This window comes from Loxodonta africana, chromosome 20 (genome assembly GCF_030014295.1).
Source record: "Loxodonta africana isolate mLoxAfr1 chromosome 20, mLoxAfr1.hap2, whole genome shotgun sequence".
In the NCBI taxonomy this organism is placed as follows: Eukaryota; Metazoa; Chordata; class Mammalia; order Proboscidea; family Elephantidae; genus Loxodonta; species Loxodonta africana.
In genome coordinates this window covers 45,941,852-45,956,630 of record NC_087361.1, presented here as the reverse complement: position 1 = coordinate 45,956,630, position 14,779 = coordinate 45,941,852, and positions in this window count along the sequence as shown.

Genomic DNA, 14,779 nt, shown 5'->3' with positions numbered 1-14,779 from the left:
GAAAGTCACATTTTCTTTTCCTATGTAGGCCTCCAGTAACTATTTTAATTCTTCAATATGTGTCCCATTTACAGGACAATAGGTGTTTACCTACGGCTGATCAAAAATAAGGTCATGGGGAAAGAAACACAAAAGAGATAAACATAATAATATATTTAATGGTGGTGAATTATACTCTAAAAAACAGGTGCATTGAATTAAAAAAAAAAATTAAACGAGAATAATTTACCTAGAGAGTAGAGTCCAATGGGGGTGTGGAACGCACTGTCGAAATAACAAGCCCAATAAAGATGCAAAATATATTCCTGTGGTTTAGTTACAGAGAAGAAGCATGTTGCTGCTCACCAGAAGGTTGGAAGTTTGAACCCACCAGCTACTCTGCTGGAGAAAGATGTGGCAGCCTGAATCTGTAAAGATAACAGCTTTGGAAACCCAATGGTGTATTTCTACTCTGTTCCACAGGGTCACTATGAGTCAGAATACTTGATGGCAGTGGGTTTAGTTTGGTTAGGCTTGGTTAGTCACAGAGAGTCAGGGAAGTTCAAGATAGGGAAAAAAAGGAGTTTAGAAAATATGCATTTGAGTCCGAGGAAAGGAACTTAAACAAGAATGAGTCGATCAATTGTAAAATAAAGCTAATCCCAGGTGGTCATGTGGTTTTCTAAAAGCAGAAGGAAGGATTATCACATATCGTAAAAGAATAACTACTTAATTTATTAGTCAATTAGTTTTTGGAGACTGTGGATAAATGGCAATGTTGTACATAATTCTTTAAAAACCTGTTGTCTTCTATTGCAAATGTATTTGGAATTATTCAAAAGGGATTTGGTTCTTTAAAATGGTAATTGCTTTAAAAAAAAATTGCTTTAGCAGCCGATAATTTAACTTAGAGCCAGTGCTCCTTAGAGAGTAAATAATTTCATGATGTAAAAGAAAATTATTTTCCAGTGTTACAAATTAAGTGGTAATAGGTCATGAAGTAGAGGACTATCCCAACCCAAACTAAAATGCCGTAACTAGAGCAAGTGGAAGTCACAATGAAAGCACAGGAGACTCTTGTTTATTTGCAGGCCACATTTTCCTTCTTAAATAAATATAGTCATCAGAGCTGAGGGTCTGTAGAGGCACCATGGCCTTGTCTATATAAAACTGTATTTGTTGAATTTATGACCAAATTCACATTGGACCTCAATAACAATGCTGATGTACCAAAGTCCATGATTCAATCATTTCCTCGTTTAATGAACTTTGATTATCCATGTTGAAGACATCAAGATTTGTTAATTTTAAACTTTAATCTGATGAACAACCCACATAGGTTTACTTATACAGCTAGAATATATATATATAACTCATATATAGAATATGAGCTTCTTAGAACAATCTACAATATTTATATAGTGATGAATGGGGTTAATCTAATTTCTTTACAACATGTAAAAAAAAAAATCCATTCTCTAACATAAACATATCCTAAAGGCTAAATGAAAACTACCGTGGTCTGTATGTTTTCTATTAAAGGTTATATTACAAGGAATTTAAAGAGGGACATCATGTTTATTACTGAATAAAAGACCCAGGAAGATTATGTAGCATGTAAAGACCTCCTTATTTTTCTTTTATAGGATAAGTCATTTAAAAAAACACCTTTCCCCATCCTTCTTGTCTCTTTGCTCCAACAAGTTAACCAGTCACCTTCTAATTGACTCCAGCTCATGCGACCCATTTGAGTCAGAGGAGAGCTGTGTTATGTAGAGTTTTCAATGGTTGATTTTTCTGAAGTAGATCTAAAAAAAAAAAAAAAGAAAGAAATTTGTTTTAGATCGCAAGGCCTTTCTTCTGAAGCACTCCGGGTAGACTGGAACCGTCAGTCTTTCTGGCAGCAGCTGACTGAGTTAACCATTTGTACCACCCAAGGACTGCTTATAGACGTGCAGGAGATAAAAGTAAAAAAGAGGCACTTTACTGTTTGTATGTTATGCCTCAAGAATGCTGTTGTAAGACAAAAAGTATATAAAATTTCTATTTTTGTGCAGATACTATCATTCATGTCATATGGTGAGAAAGGACAAATTTTAATGCTAATACAACTTGTAGAATAACTGTAATATATATTTGTAAAATACAAAATATCATACCTATGGAGTTATATGCAAGCTGTACAATAGTTTCAGTTAAGAAGTATGGTAAACACGACAGAGTAGTTTATGATGTGGTCAGAAATTGTCTTTGATATCTCAGTGGCTTAACATAAACAAAGTGCATTTCTTATTCACTGTACATGTTCAATTCTGGTTTGTTCATGTGTATATGTCCACATATTTACACAGGGATCCAGAAACCCCCACCTTGAAGCTCTAACATCTCAATGTTGCTTCCAGGATGTCTATGGAAGAGACTGAGAGAGTATTGCAAAACGAGTTTTTCACCGATTCAGCCCCAAAATGATGCAAATTCTCCTGTTTATTCTATTACCCGTAAGTGGTCATATGGTGTCAACCTAGTTGCAGAAAGACTAATACGAGGCTACACATGGATATTTTGCGAGCATAAAATATCCCTACCATGGGCAAATTCAAAATTCAAATTTTCCTAAAATTAATCCATAATTTAACATATACTTCTAGTCAGCATTCAATACTTTTTTTGTTTGTTTTTTAATTTTATGGTTTATATGATAAGATGAACTTCTCTGGAAAATTAAACTTGTGAAGTTACAGTTCATAAAATGTTAAAGGCAAACAGCCTCACCAGATCAAAAAAATGTTTTAAAATTTAGTGTAAAATAAAATTTATTGTACTGATGCCACAATACACCACCTTAAAAAGTAGAAAAATAGAAACAAATATATATATATATAATTAAATAAATGATGTTGTGATGTTGGGTGCCCTCTAGTCCATTCTGCCTTGTAATGAACACATGTGAAAGAGTAGACTGGCCCCATAAAGTCTTTTAGTCTGCAGTCTTTATGGGAGCAGATTGCCAGGTCTTTTCTAGTGGAGCTGCTGGGTGAGTTCAAACCACCAAACTTTCGGTTAGTAACTAAACACTTAACAACTGCACCACCAGGTCTCCTTAAATAAATGATAGGGATGGTATTTCAAATAAGTGAGTTGATATATATTCTGGTAGTTGGCACTGCAACAAATAACTAACCATTTACGATGTAATCAAACTGTATAGTTCTTCACACATTATGTATACCTGTTAAACCCCCCCAAAAAATGTATACCTGTTAGATGGATAAAATATTTAAATGCAAGAAATGAAACTGGAATGGTATTAGAATAAATTAGATTATGTTAGTTCTGAATGAACAAAGTCTGCCTAGATAATATAGTAATATTTGAAATCACAGATGTAGTGATCAATAGATCATATGTAGAAATTTAATATAAAAATAAAAACGAAAGAGAAATATTCTGGTATATTTGTGATAAAGTGGCAATATATTTTCTACAGCAAGAGTTCTCACCTAAAGTATTGAAAAAATACTGAATATAAAAAAAAAAAAACCCAGTGCCGTCAAGTCGATTCCGACTCAGGACACAGTATTCCCATAAAGAGTGGAATAATGTCACAAACAATGAAGTCGCAAAAGAAAAAAGCAATGTTTAAAGACTCAGACACGCTTAAAAAATCAAATAGTTAATGAAGTTTTAGAAACAAGGTTTCTCATGTACTTTTTTTTTTTAAATAATATTTTCTGAGATTTAGGTGAAAGTTTACACAGCACGTTAGGTTCTCATTTGACACATTCTGCACAAATTGTTCAGTGACATTAGTACAGTCATCACTATGTGTCAACATTCTTTTTAATCGTGTTCTGTTTGCTCCGTTTCCGGTAGTCTGGTTTCCCTGCCCCCTTACCTTTTCATCTTTGGTTTGGAGTAATTGTTGACCTTATGGTCTCACGTAGATGGCTTTTAAGTAGGGCACTGATCTTGTACCGTAAGTTAATGTCTTCTTTATCTTCTTTGGATCAGTTGTAATGTCAGCAATTTCATTTCTTAATTCGGTTATTTGCCACTTGCTTTTTTTTTTTTTTTTTTCTTTTGTGAATTTAGCCAGGGCTCTGTCTATTTTATTGATCCCTTCAAAAAAAAACTTTTGGTCATGTTGATCGTTTCTATGGTTTTTCTGTTTTCTATTCCGTTTATTTCTGCCCTGATCCTTATTATTTCCTTTTTTTCTGGTAGATTTTGGCTTCTTTTGATCTTCCTTTTCTGTTTGCTCAAGTTGTTCGTTTAAGTTAATGATTTGGGATCTTTGTTCTTTTTTAATGCAGGTATTTATTGGTATGATTTTCCCTTTGAGTACAGTTTTTGCTATGTCCCAAAGATTTTGATATGTTTTGTTTTCATTTTTGATTCTAGGAATTTTTTATTTCAATTTGATTTTTTCTATGACCCAATAGTTTTACAGTAGTGTATTATTTAGTCCCCCCCCCCACACACTTTTTTTTTTTCCTTTTTTTTCCTGATGTGAATTTCTAGCTTTATACTGTTATGGTCAGAGAAGATACTTTTTATGATTTAAATCTTTATAAATTTGTTGAGACTTGCTTTGTGTCCTAGTATACGGTCTATTCTGGAAAATGATCCATGTGTACAAGGGAAGAATGTGTATTATTCTCATGCTGGGTGGAGTGTGCTATACCTGCCTTTAGGTCAATTGGCTTATGGTATTATTTAAGTTCTCAGCGTCCTTAGTGACCCTCTTTTTAAATGTTCTGCCTATAATTGAGATTGGTACATTGAAGCTCCCTTCTATTATTGTGTTGTTAGATGCCACCGAGTCCATTCTGACTCATAGTGACCCTATGTACAACAGAACTAAACACTGCCTGGTCCTGTGCCATCCTCACAATCATTGTTATGTTTGAGTCCATTGTGAAGTTGTCTATTTCTGCTTTCATATTAGTCAATATTTGTTTCAAGTATTTTGTATATAGGCTGTTGGTGCATATATATTTATAATTGTTTATAATTTATAATTCATTCATACTTGTTTTGTCTGCTTCCTGGATAGATTCTTTTATTATTACATAATGTCCTTCTTTATCTCTCTTAATCTCTTTCAACATGTTTTGATTTAAAGCCTATTTTATGTAATATCAATATACATGGAGTATTTTTCTCCGTCCTTTTAATTATGTTCTTATATCTAAGGTGTGTTTCTTGCAGACAGCAAAAGGATGCTTCATGCTTTTTTTTTAATCCATTCTGGTTTTTGTGGGAAAATTTTCTGATTGGGCACACTGGTGGTGAAGCAGTCAAGTGCCCTGCTGCCAACTGAAAGACTGTGCTCCACACTGAAAGCTGCTCCTTAGGAGTATGACATGACAGTCTGCCTCCACAAAGACTCACAGCACTGTGAACCCCACAGAGTAGCTCTGAATACTATGAATAAGAATCTACCCAGCAACAATGGGCCTGGAATCTTCTCCTGAGAACCACTAGAAGGCACTCTTGTTCTTAGGGTGCTTTCCGTGTGGATCCAGTATCCTGGATGCTTGATCTCTGGAATTCAATATGCGTGTGTGTGTGTGTGTGTGTGTGTGTGTGTGTGTGGTGGGGGCGTTTAAGCTGGTCACAGATGCTGATGAAAGTGCTGGGGCTTGACTTTCCTGTGGTGAGGGTGGGGTCTCTGTATGTCGTTCCCACGTGAGTGCCCCTGCATAGGCTGTCACATGGTGTCCCACTGTGGGCAAGGAGCTGGCTATTTCTTTCTGTGTTGCTCATCAGTCCAAAGTATTCCCCTCAACCTGTTGCCCTTGCAGCTTCTCCTGTTCCTATTGCCTGTCTCAAGCCTCAGAGAGATTCACTAGCACTCTGTCATAGCACCACGGTCTCCTTTTACCTCCACCCAGTTTTGTGACCTGCAAACTCCCACAGCCTATCTGTACCACTTTAAGAAATTGGCCTACAGCTTCCTCACATTAGCTGTCTTTTTCTCTGTTATCTGTCTGAGATATTGCCTAACCCGTGCCAAAATGGCTGCAGTGAGTGAATACTTCAGATGTTAGCAGGTAGGTTCTCGCAGCTTCTATGCTGTCCCCATTCTTCCTCTCCCCTGCTTCTGGACTAACCCTTACTCTCCAACATCTCAGCAGTCATCTGGAATTCTGAGATCTCATCTGTGCTTGTTTTTATTTTTTGTTCAGCGGGTTAGTTGCTGGAGGAGTAAATGGGAGCGTCCACTCACTTTGCCATCTTGCTCTCCCTTTCTCTCATGTAATTCTGATGAGAGTCTCAATTGAAAATATTTTCTAAAAAGAAATGTGACTGGATGTATCAACAGATATGGAAATTATCTTTTAAAAATACATAATTAAGAAGCTATCAAGTAATTGCAGAAATGCATATGTGAGTGTTTATACTATCAAGGATCTTACACACTACACACGGAAACTGGGGACATATATTAATAAGAATTTAGAATATTATTTCTTACAGAGCAGCAAAGTCACTGTCCCAACTCTCAACAAATTAAACCAGACTGTAAAAAACAGCTCTTTTGAATTACCGAAAATTAAAAACCTGTAGTGACCTAGTATAAGTCCCTCAGTGACGCAAGTGGTGAAGCGCTCAGCTACTAACCAGGAGACTGGTGATTTGAATCCTCCAGAGTAGCCTTGAGAGAAAGGCCTAGCAACGTACTTACGAAATATCACAGTTACTGAAAACCCAGTGGGGTGCATTTCTACTCTGAAACACGTGAGATCTCCATGAGTTGGTCAGTTCGTATCAACTCAATAGTGACTTTTTTTTCAACCCAGTAATTCACCCTTAACTGAGTAAATTTGATCTGTCCTTTTTATAGGTGAAAAGATGTCATTTTTCTCTCATAGTGCTAAGTACTATGCCTTCTTTGCATGCATCTACTTGATCTTTGGAAACCCTGGTGGTGTAGTGGTTAAGTACTACGGCTGCTAATCAAGGGGTTAGCAGTTCAAATCTTCCAGGCGCTCCTTGGAAACTCTATAGGGCAGTTCTACTCTGTCCTATAGGATCGCTACGAGTCAGAATCGACTGGACAGCAGTGGGTTACTTGATCTTTGCAATTCTCTGGGATTCATATCAAATGACCTTCCATTTACTCCAAAACTTGCCATCCTTTCCTTCTTTAAATTCCTCTTAAATTCCAATCTCTCTCCAGACTCTGGAACATTATAACGCTATTTTCTTTGTCCAGAAAAATTCTTTAATTCCATTTTCTTCTGGCCAACTCTTCTTGATCATCTAGATATATTTGAAAGAAAGAGAGATATAATGACTAGTTCTAGTGACTTCTCCTAATGGGGAGACATATTTAATTAGTTATTAAAAGATGTGATACTTGAAAGACTCGTTGTGTATTCAAATGTAATTGGATAATGAAAGACATTTGTTTCACAGTATATATTTATAGTAGTTAGAGTTCAACTACTAATGTCAAGGACCCTAGAAACTGCATATGCATAACTGGGAACATAATTTAATACAGAAGAAATTGATAATATGATGCTAACAATATAGTATGGTCAACCTGGCTTTCTTCAAAAACTAAAAACAGACATTGCAACATCAGTTTTTTTCTTATGCACCAAACATGAAAATATTGAGTAATATGAAACCAGCCAACAGCATTTAAATCTAAAATCTGCCGCATTGTCTACATGAACATACAAATTTATTTAATGTCACAAGTTTTTTTCTCCTCACGTGCATTGTTGTTATTGTTGTACACCCTCCAGTTGATTCGACTGACAGAGACCCTATAGGACAGAGTAGAACTGCACCATAGGATTTCCTAAACTGTAATCTTTACAGGAGCAGGTTACCAGATCTTTTTTCTCCAGCAGAGCAGCTCGTGTGTTTGAACTGCCAACCTTTTTGTTTAGCAGCTGAGCACTTTAACAGCTGTCCCACCAGGGTTCCTTTCCTTACGTGTAGTTAGAGAAAATTGGCTACCTAAATTGAGACATATCTAGCTAATACAAGGTAGCTTTACTGGGCTAAGTGTAGTCTTACTCTTAGCCATAGATACCCATTGCCTTCATATTAATTCTGACTTATAACAAACCCTATAGGACAGAGTAGAACTGCCTCATATGGGTTCCAACAATGCTATATTTACAGAAGCAGATTGCCACATCTTTCTCCCACGGAGTGGCTATTGCAGTGACAGGTGGATCCAAACTGCTGACCTTTTGGTTAGCAGCTGAGTGCTTAACCACTCTGTCACCAGGGCTCCTTTAGCCATTGATACAGATGTAGATATTGGCATGTACTTATTCTCATATACGTTATTTTTACTGCCTGCTTCAAATTCCCTTAACATCTTAATATTCTTAATGGTATTTTGTTAATTCATCCAATGCTTATATTTCCTATACTAGTATATTTGAAACTTTGGTTTTTTTTTTTTTTAACTCAATCTATACAAAATTGTCCTCAGAAGCTAATGAAAAGAACAATTAATGGCTATTTTCCTCTCATTTCTGGATGCAAGTGATTCAGGGAGATTTAGGTTTGTAGATTGTGTGGATTCTTGGCTTGCAGATTACAGCTGCCTGGTGGTGAGCTATCTATTATAAAAAGTTTTCTTTGTGATTACTCTCTTTTTCTGAATAAAAATTAATTAAGATTATGGCATCTTGGGATTTTCTTTTTAAAAGAAACCTCAAATTGCTTAGTTACATACATTAATTTGTAATGCTGAAATGTTTGTTAAAGAAATGAATTCTAATTCCACTGGGTTAGTGTGTGGGCTGGATACAGGATTTAAATATGTGAAAACCAGCTTGTAGTAACTGTAGAATAGTCTTTCTTCAATTACATATTTACTTCCACAACAAAATAAGCCCTGGTTACACAGTGGTTAAGAGCTACAGCTGCTAACCAAAAGGTCAGCAGTTCAAATCCATCAGCTGCTCCTTGGAAATCCTATGAGGCAGTTCTCCTCTGTCCTCTAAGGTCACTATGAGTCAGAATCGAATCAATGGCAATGGGTTCCACAACAAAAAGACAAAACAAAACAAAACAAAATGCTATGCTGACCCATTGAGAAGAGTCTCAAAATTTTAAACATTGAAATCACGAAATCATATTAACTGTGATTCTACCATTTGTTACTACTGATAACATGAAAAGCACACCCATAAAACCGAAGGCATGCCAAACCCACCTGGTACTCAGTATCAGAGAGCACCAAGTAACTAAACCTGAGGCAGCAAGATGGCAGAAAGAAAGTAAATTGTAAGGGATTATATACTGCTTTCATTCGTTTTTTGTTTTTTCTTTTTTTCTTCCAGAACTCAGTGTAAGGCATAGAGATCAAATGGAAACCAGAAATTTTGAATTTGAAACAATATTGTGGGAAAGGCAACAATTTGTGCCTGGGACTAATATGGTACCCAGTATGTGAGGGACAGAAATCCTAGAGAAAAATTACTCAGAGGGGTGACCCCAGAATTCTGAGTATTTTTACATACTCTAGATCACTGGTAGAAACCCTGTGGCATAGTGGTTAAGTGCTACTATGGCTGCTAACCAAAAGATCAGCAGTTTGAATCTACCAGGCACGCCTTAGAAACTCCACTCTGTCCTATGCGGTTGCTATTTGTTGGTATCAGCTCGACAACAACAGGTTTGGTTTTTTGGTTTAGATCACTGGTATCACTGGTAAATCCCAAAATGCCTGGGTAGGAGAAAAAAAAAAAAAAAAACAATCGGAAAACAACTGGTAAGTAGATAAAAAGCTAAGAGCTTTCAGCAGTCTCAGGGGAGGTAAAATTGGCCTTTAGCATGGGTAAGAAGGAAAAAGAGTAAATGCCCAATGCATGTGAGATTTCTGAAGGACTATGTCTGTTCCACAGTTCGCCCCTAGCCTTGTTCTGGCTGATGAGATTGAGCTTTTCCGTCATCTATACCCACAGGTGCAGTCGATTTGATTCCTGCGTATTCTATCTGGTGAGGTCCCTGTGTATAAAAAAAAAAAAAAAAAATTTTTTTTTTTTTGGTGTATAGTCGCCGTTAAAGTTATTGAAAAAAGGTATTTGCAATGAAGAAGTTGCTGGACTTGCAAAATTCTATCTTGCGATATCCAGCATTGTTTCTATCACCAAGGCCATATTTTCCAACTACCCATCCTTCTTTGTTTCCAACTTTCACATTCCAAACGCCAGTAATTATCAATGCATTCCGATTGTATGTTTGATCAATTTCACACTGGAGAAGCTGGTAAAAATCTTTAATTTCTTCATCTTTGGCCTTAGTGGTTGTTGTGTATATCTGAATAATATTCATATTAACTGATCCTCCTTGTAGGCTGTTGTCGTTGTTAGGTGCCGTCAAGTTGGTTCCAACTCATAGCGGCCCTGTGCACAACAAAACGAAATACTGTTGGGTCCTGTGCCATCCTTACAAGCGTTGTTATGCTTGTGCTCATTGTTGCAGCCACTTTGTTAATCTACCTCGTTGAGGGTCTTCCTCTTTTCCACTGACCCCGTACTCTGCCAAGCATGATGTCCTTCTCCAGGGACTTATCCCTCCTGACAACATGTTTAAAGTATGTAACATGTGGTCTCGCCATCCTTGCCTCTAAGGAGCATTCTGGCTGCACTTCTTCCAAGACAGATTTGTTCGTTCTTTGGGCAGTCCATGGTATATACAATATTCTTCACAAACACCACAGTTCAAAGGTGTCAATCCTTCTTCATTCTTCCTTATTCATTGTCCAGCTTTTGCATGCATATGATGTGATTGAAAATACCATGGCTTGGGTCAGGCGCACCTTAGTCTTCAAGGTGACATCTTTGCTCTTCAACACTTTGAAGAGGTCCTTTGCAGCAGATTTACCCAATCAACGCATCTTTTGATTTCTTGACTGCTGCTTCCATGGCTATTGATTGTGGATCCAAGTAAAATGAAATCCTTGACAACTTCAATCTTTTCTCTGTTTATCATGATGTTGCTCATTGGTCCAGTTGTGAGGATTTTTGTTATCTTTATGTTGACCTGCAGTCCATACTGAAGGCTGTGGTCTTTGATCTTCCTTGGTAGCTTCAAGTCCTCTTCACTTTCAGCAAGCAAGGTTGTGTCGTCTGCATAACACAGGTTGTTAATGAGTCTTCCTCCAATCCTGATGCCCTGTTCTTCTTCATAGAGTCCAGCTTCTCATATTAATTGTTCAGCATACAGACTGAATAGGTATGGTGAAAGAATACAACCCTGACGCACACCTTTCCTGACTTTAAACCAATCAGTATCCCCTTGATCTGTCCAAACAGCTACCTCTTGATCTATGTAAAGGTTCCTCATGAGCACAATTAAGTGTTCTGGAATTCCCATTCTTAGCAATGTTATCCACAGTTTGTTTTGATCCACACGGTTGAATGCCTTTGCATAGTCAATAAAACACAGGTAAACATCCTTCTGGTATTCTCTGCTTTCACCCAAGATCCACCTGACATCAGCAATGATATCCCTGGTTCCACGTCCTCTTCTGAAACCGGCCTGAATTTCTGGCAGTTCCCTGTTGATATAGAGCTGCAGCCATTTTTGAATGATCTTCAGGAAATTTTACTTACATGTGATATTAATGATATTTTTCTCTAATTTCCACATTTGGTTGGATCACCTTTCTTAGGAATAGGCATAAATATGGGTCTCTTGCAGTCAGTTGGCCAGGAAGCTGTCTTCCATATTTCTTGGCATAGACGAGTGAGCACCTCCAGCGCTGCATCTGTTTGTTGAAACATCTCAATTGATATTCCATCAATTCCTGGAGCCTTGTTTTTCTCCAATGCCTTCAGAGCAGCTTGGACTTCTTGCTTCAGTACCATCGGTCCCTGATCATATGCCACCTCTTGCAATGGTTGAATATCAACTAATTCTTTGTGGTATAACGACTCTACATATTCCTTCCATCTTCTTTTGATGCTTCCTGCGTTGTTTAATATTTTCCCCATGGAATCCTTCACTATTGCACCTCGAGGCTTAAATTTTTTCTTCAGTTCTTTCAGCTTGAGAAACACCGAGCATGTTCTTCCCTTTTGGTTTTCCATCTCCAGCTCTTTGCACATGTCATTATAATACTTTACTTTGTCTTCTCGAGAGGCCCTTTGAAATCTTTTGTTCAGTTCTTTTACTTCATCAATTCTTCCTTTTGCTTTAGCTGCTCGATGCTCAAGAGCAACCTTCAGAGTCTCCTCTGACATCCATCTTGGTCTTTTCTTTCTTTCCTGTCTTTTCAGGGACCTCTTGCTTTCTTCATGTACGATGTCCTTGATGTCATTACACAACTCGTCTGGTCTGCGGTCACTAGTGTTCAGTGCATCAAATCTATTCTCGAGATGGTCTCTAAACTCAAGTGGGATATACTCAAGGTCATATTTTGGCTCTTGTGGCCTTGCTCTGATTTTCTTCAGTTTCAGCTTGAACTTGCATATGAGCAATTGATGGTCTGTTTCCACGGTCAACCCCTGGCCTTGTTCTAACTGATGATATTGAGCTTTTCTATCATCTCTTTCCACAGATGTAGTCAATTTGATTTCTGTGTGTTCCATCTGGCGAGATCCATGTGTATATTCGCCATTTATGTTGGTGAAAGAAGGTATTTGCAATGAAGAAGTCGTTGGTCTTGCAAAATTCTATCATTCGACCTCTGGCATTGTTTCTGTCACCAAGGTCATATTTTCCAACTACTGATCCTTCATCTTTGTTTCCAACTTTCGCATTCCAATCCCCAGTAATTATCAATGCATCTTGATTGCATGTTCGATCAATTTCAGACTGCAGCAGCTGATAAAAATCTTCTATTTCTTCATCTTTGGCCCTAGTGTTTGGTGTGTAAATTTGAATGATAGTCTTCATTGTAGCTGTATGGATATTATCCTATAATTGACAGTGTTATACTTCAGGATAGATCTTGAAACGTTCTTTTTGATGATGAATGCAACATCATTCCTCTTCAAGCTGTCATTCCAAGCATAGTAGACATATGATTGTCCAATTCAAAATGGCCAATACCAGTCCATTTCAGCTCATTAACACCTAGGATATCGATTTGTATACGTTCCATTTCATTTTTGGTGATTTCCAGTTTTCCTAGATTCACACTTTGTACATTCCAGGTTCCGATTATTAATGGATATTTGTAGTTGTTTCTTCTCATTCTGAGTCGTGCCACATCAGCAAATGAAGGTCCTGAAAGCTTACTCCATCCACGTCATTAAGTTCCACTCTACTTTGAGGAGGCAGCTCTTCCCCAGTCATCTTTTAAGTGCCTCCCAACCTGGGGGGGCTCATCTTCTAGCACTATATCAGACAGTGTTCCCCTGCTATTCATAAGGTTTTCACTGGCTAATGCTTTTCAGAAGTAGACTGCCGGGTCTTTCTTTCTAGTCTGTCTTAGTCTGGAATCTCAGATGAAACCTGTCCTCCATGGGTGACCCTGCTGGTGTCTGAATACTGCTGGCATAGCTTCCAGCATCACAGCAACATGCAAGTCCCCACAGTATGACAAACTGACAGACACGTGGGCATGTGGGTATTATCCTGCCACTGACAGCATTGTACTTCAGGGTAGATCTTGGAATGTTCCTTTTGATAATGAAGGCAATGCCATTCCTCTTCAAGTTGTCATACTTGACATAGTAGACCATATGATTGTCCAATTCAAAATGTCCAATACCAGTCCATTTCAACTCACTAATGTCTAGGATATCGATGTTTATGTGTTCCATTTCATTTTTGACGATTTCCAATTTTCTTAGATTCATACTCCATACATTCCATGTTTTGATTATTAATGGATGTTTGCAGTTGTTTCTTCTCATTTTGAGTCATGCTGCATCAGAAAATGAAGTTTCTGAAAGCTTGACATCATCCCATTCATGTTGTTAAGGTTAACTCTGCTTTGAGAAGGCATCTTTCCCTTGTCATCTTTTTAGTGTCTTCCAATCTGAGGGGCTCATCTTCTAGTACTATATCAGACAATGTTCTCCTGTAATTCATAATTTTTCACTGGCTAATTCTATCCAGAAGTAGGCTGCCGGGTCCTTCTTCCTCATCTGTCTTAGTCTGAAATCTGCTTGTATTTGAATACCAGTGTCATAGCTTCCAGCATCACAACCACACGCAAGTCCCCACAGTATGACAAACTGAGTAGCTGAAAGCAGAGAATACCGGAAAGATGATACCTGTGTTTTATTGGCTATGCAAAGGCATTCAACATGTGGATCATAACAAAGTATGAGTAGCATTATGAAGAGCGGGAATTCCAAAACACTTAATTGTGCTCATGAAGAACCTGTAAATAGGCCAAGAGATAGCTGTTTGAAGAGAACAAAGTTTAAAGTCAAGAAAGGTACACATCATGGTTGTAGCCTTTCACCGTACTTATTCAATCTGTATGCTGAGCATATAAGCCAAGAAGATGGGCTATATGAAGAAGTACAGGGCATCAGGATTGGAGGAAGACTCATTAACAACTTGTGTTATGCTATGGCACAACTTCGGTTGTTGAAGAGGACCTGAAGCACTTATTGATGAAGATCAGGGACTATAACCTTCAGTATAGATTATCCTTCAACATAAAGAAAACAAAAATCCTCACAACTGGACCAATAAGCAACATCATGATAAACGGAGAAAAGACAGGAGTTCAAGAATTTCCTTTTACTTGGATCCACAATTAACACCCACGGAGGCAGCAGTCAAGAAACCAAATGATGCACTGCACTGGGCAAATTTGCTTCAAAAGACTTCTTTTAAAGTATTAAAAAGC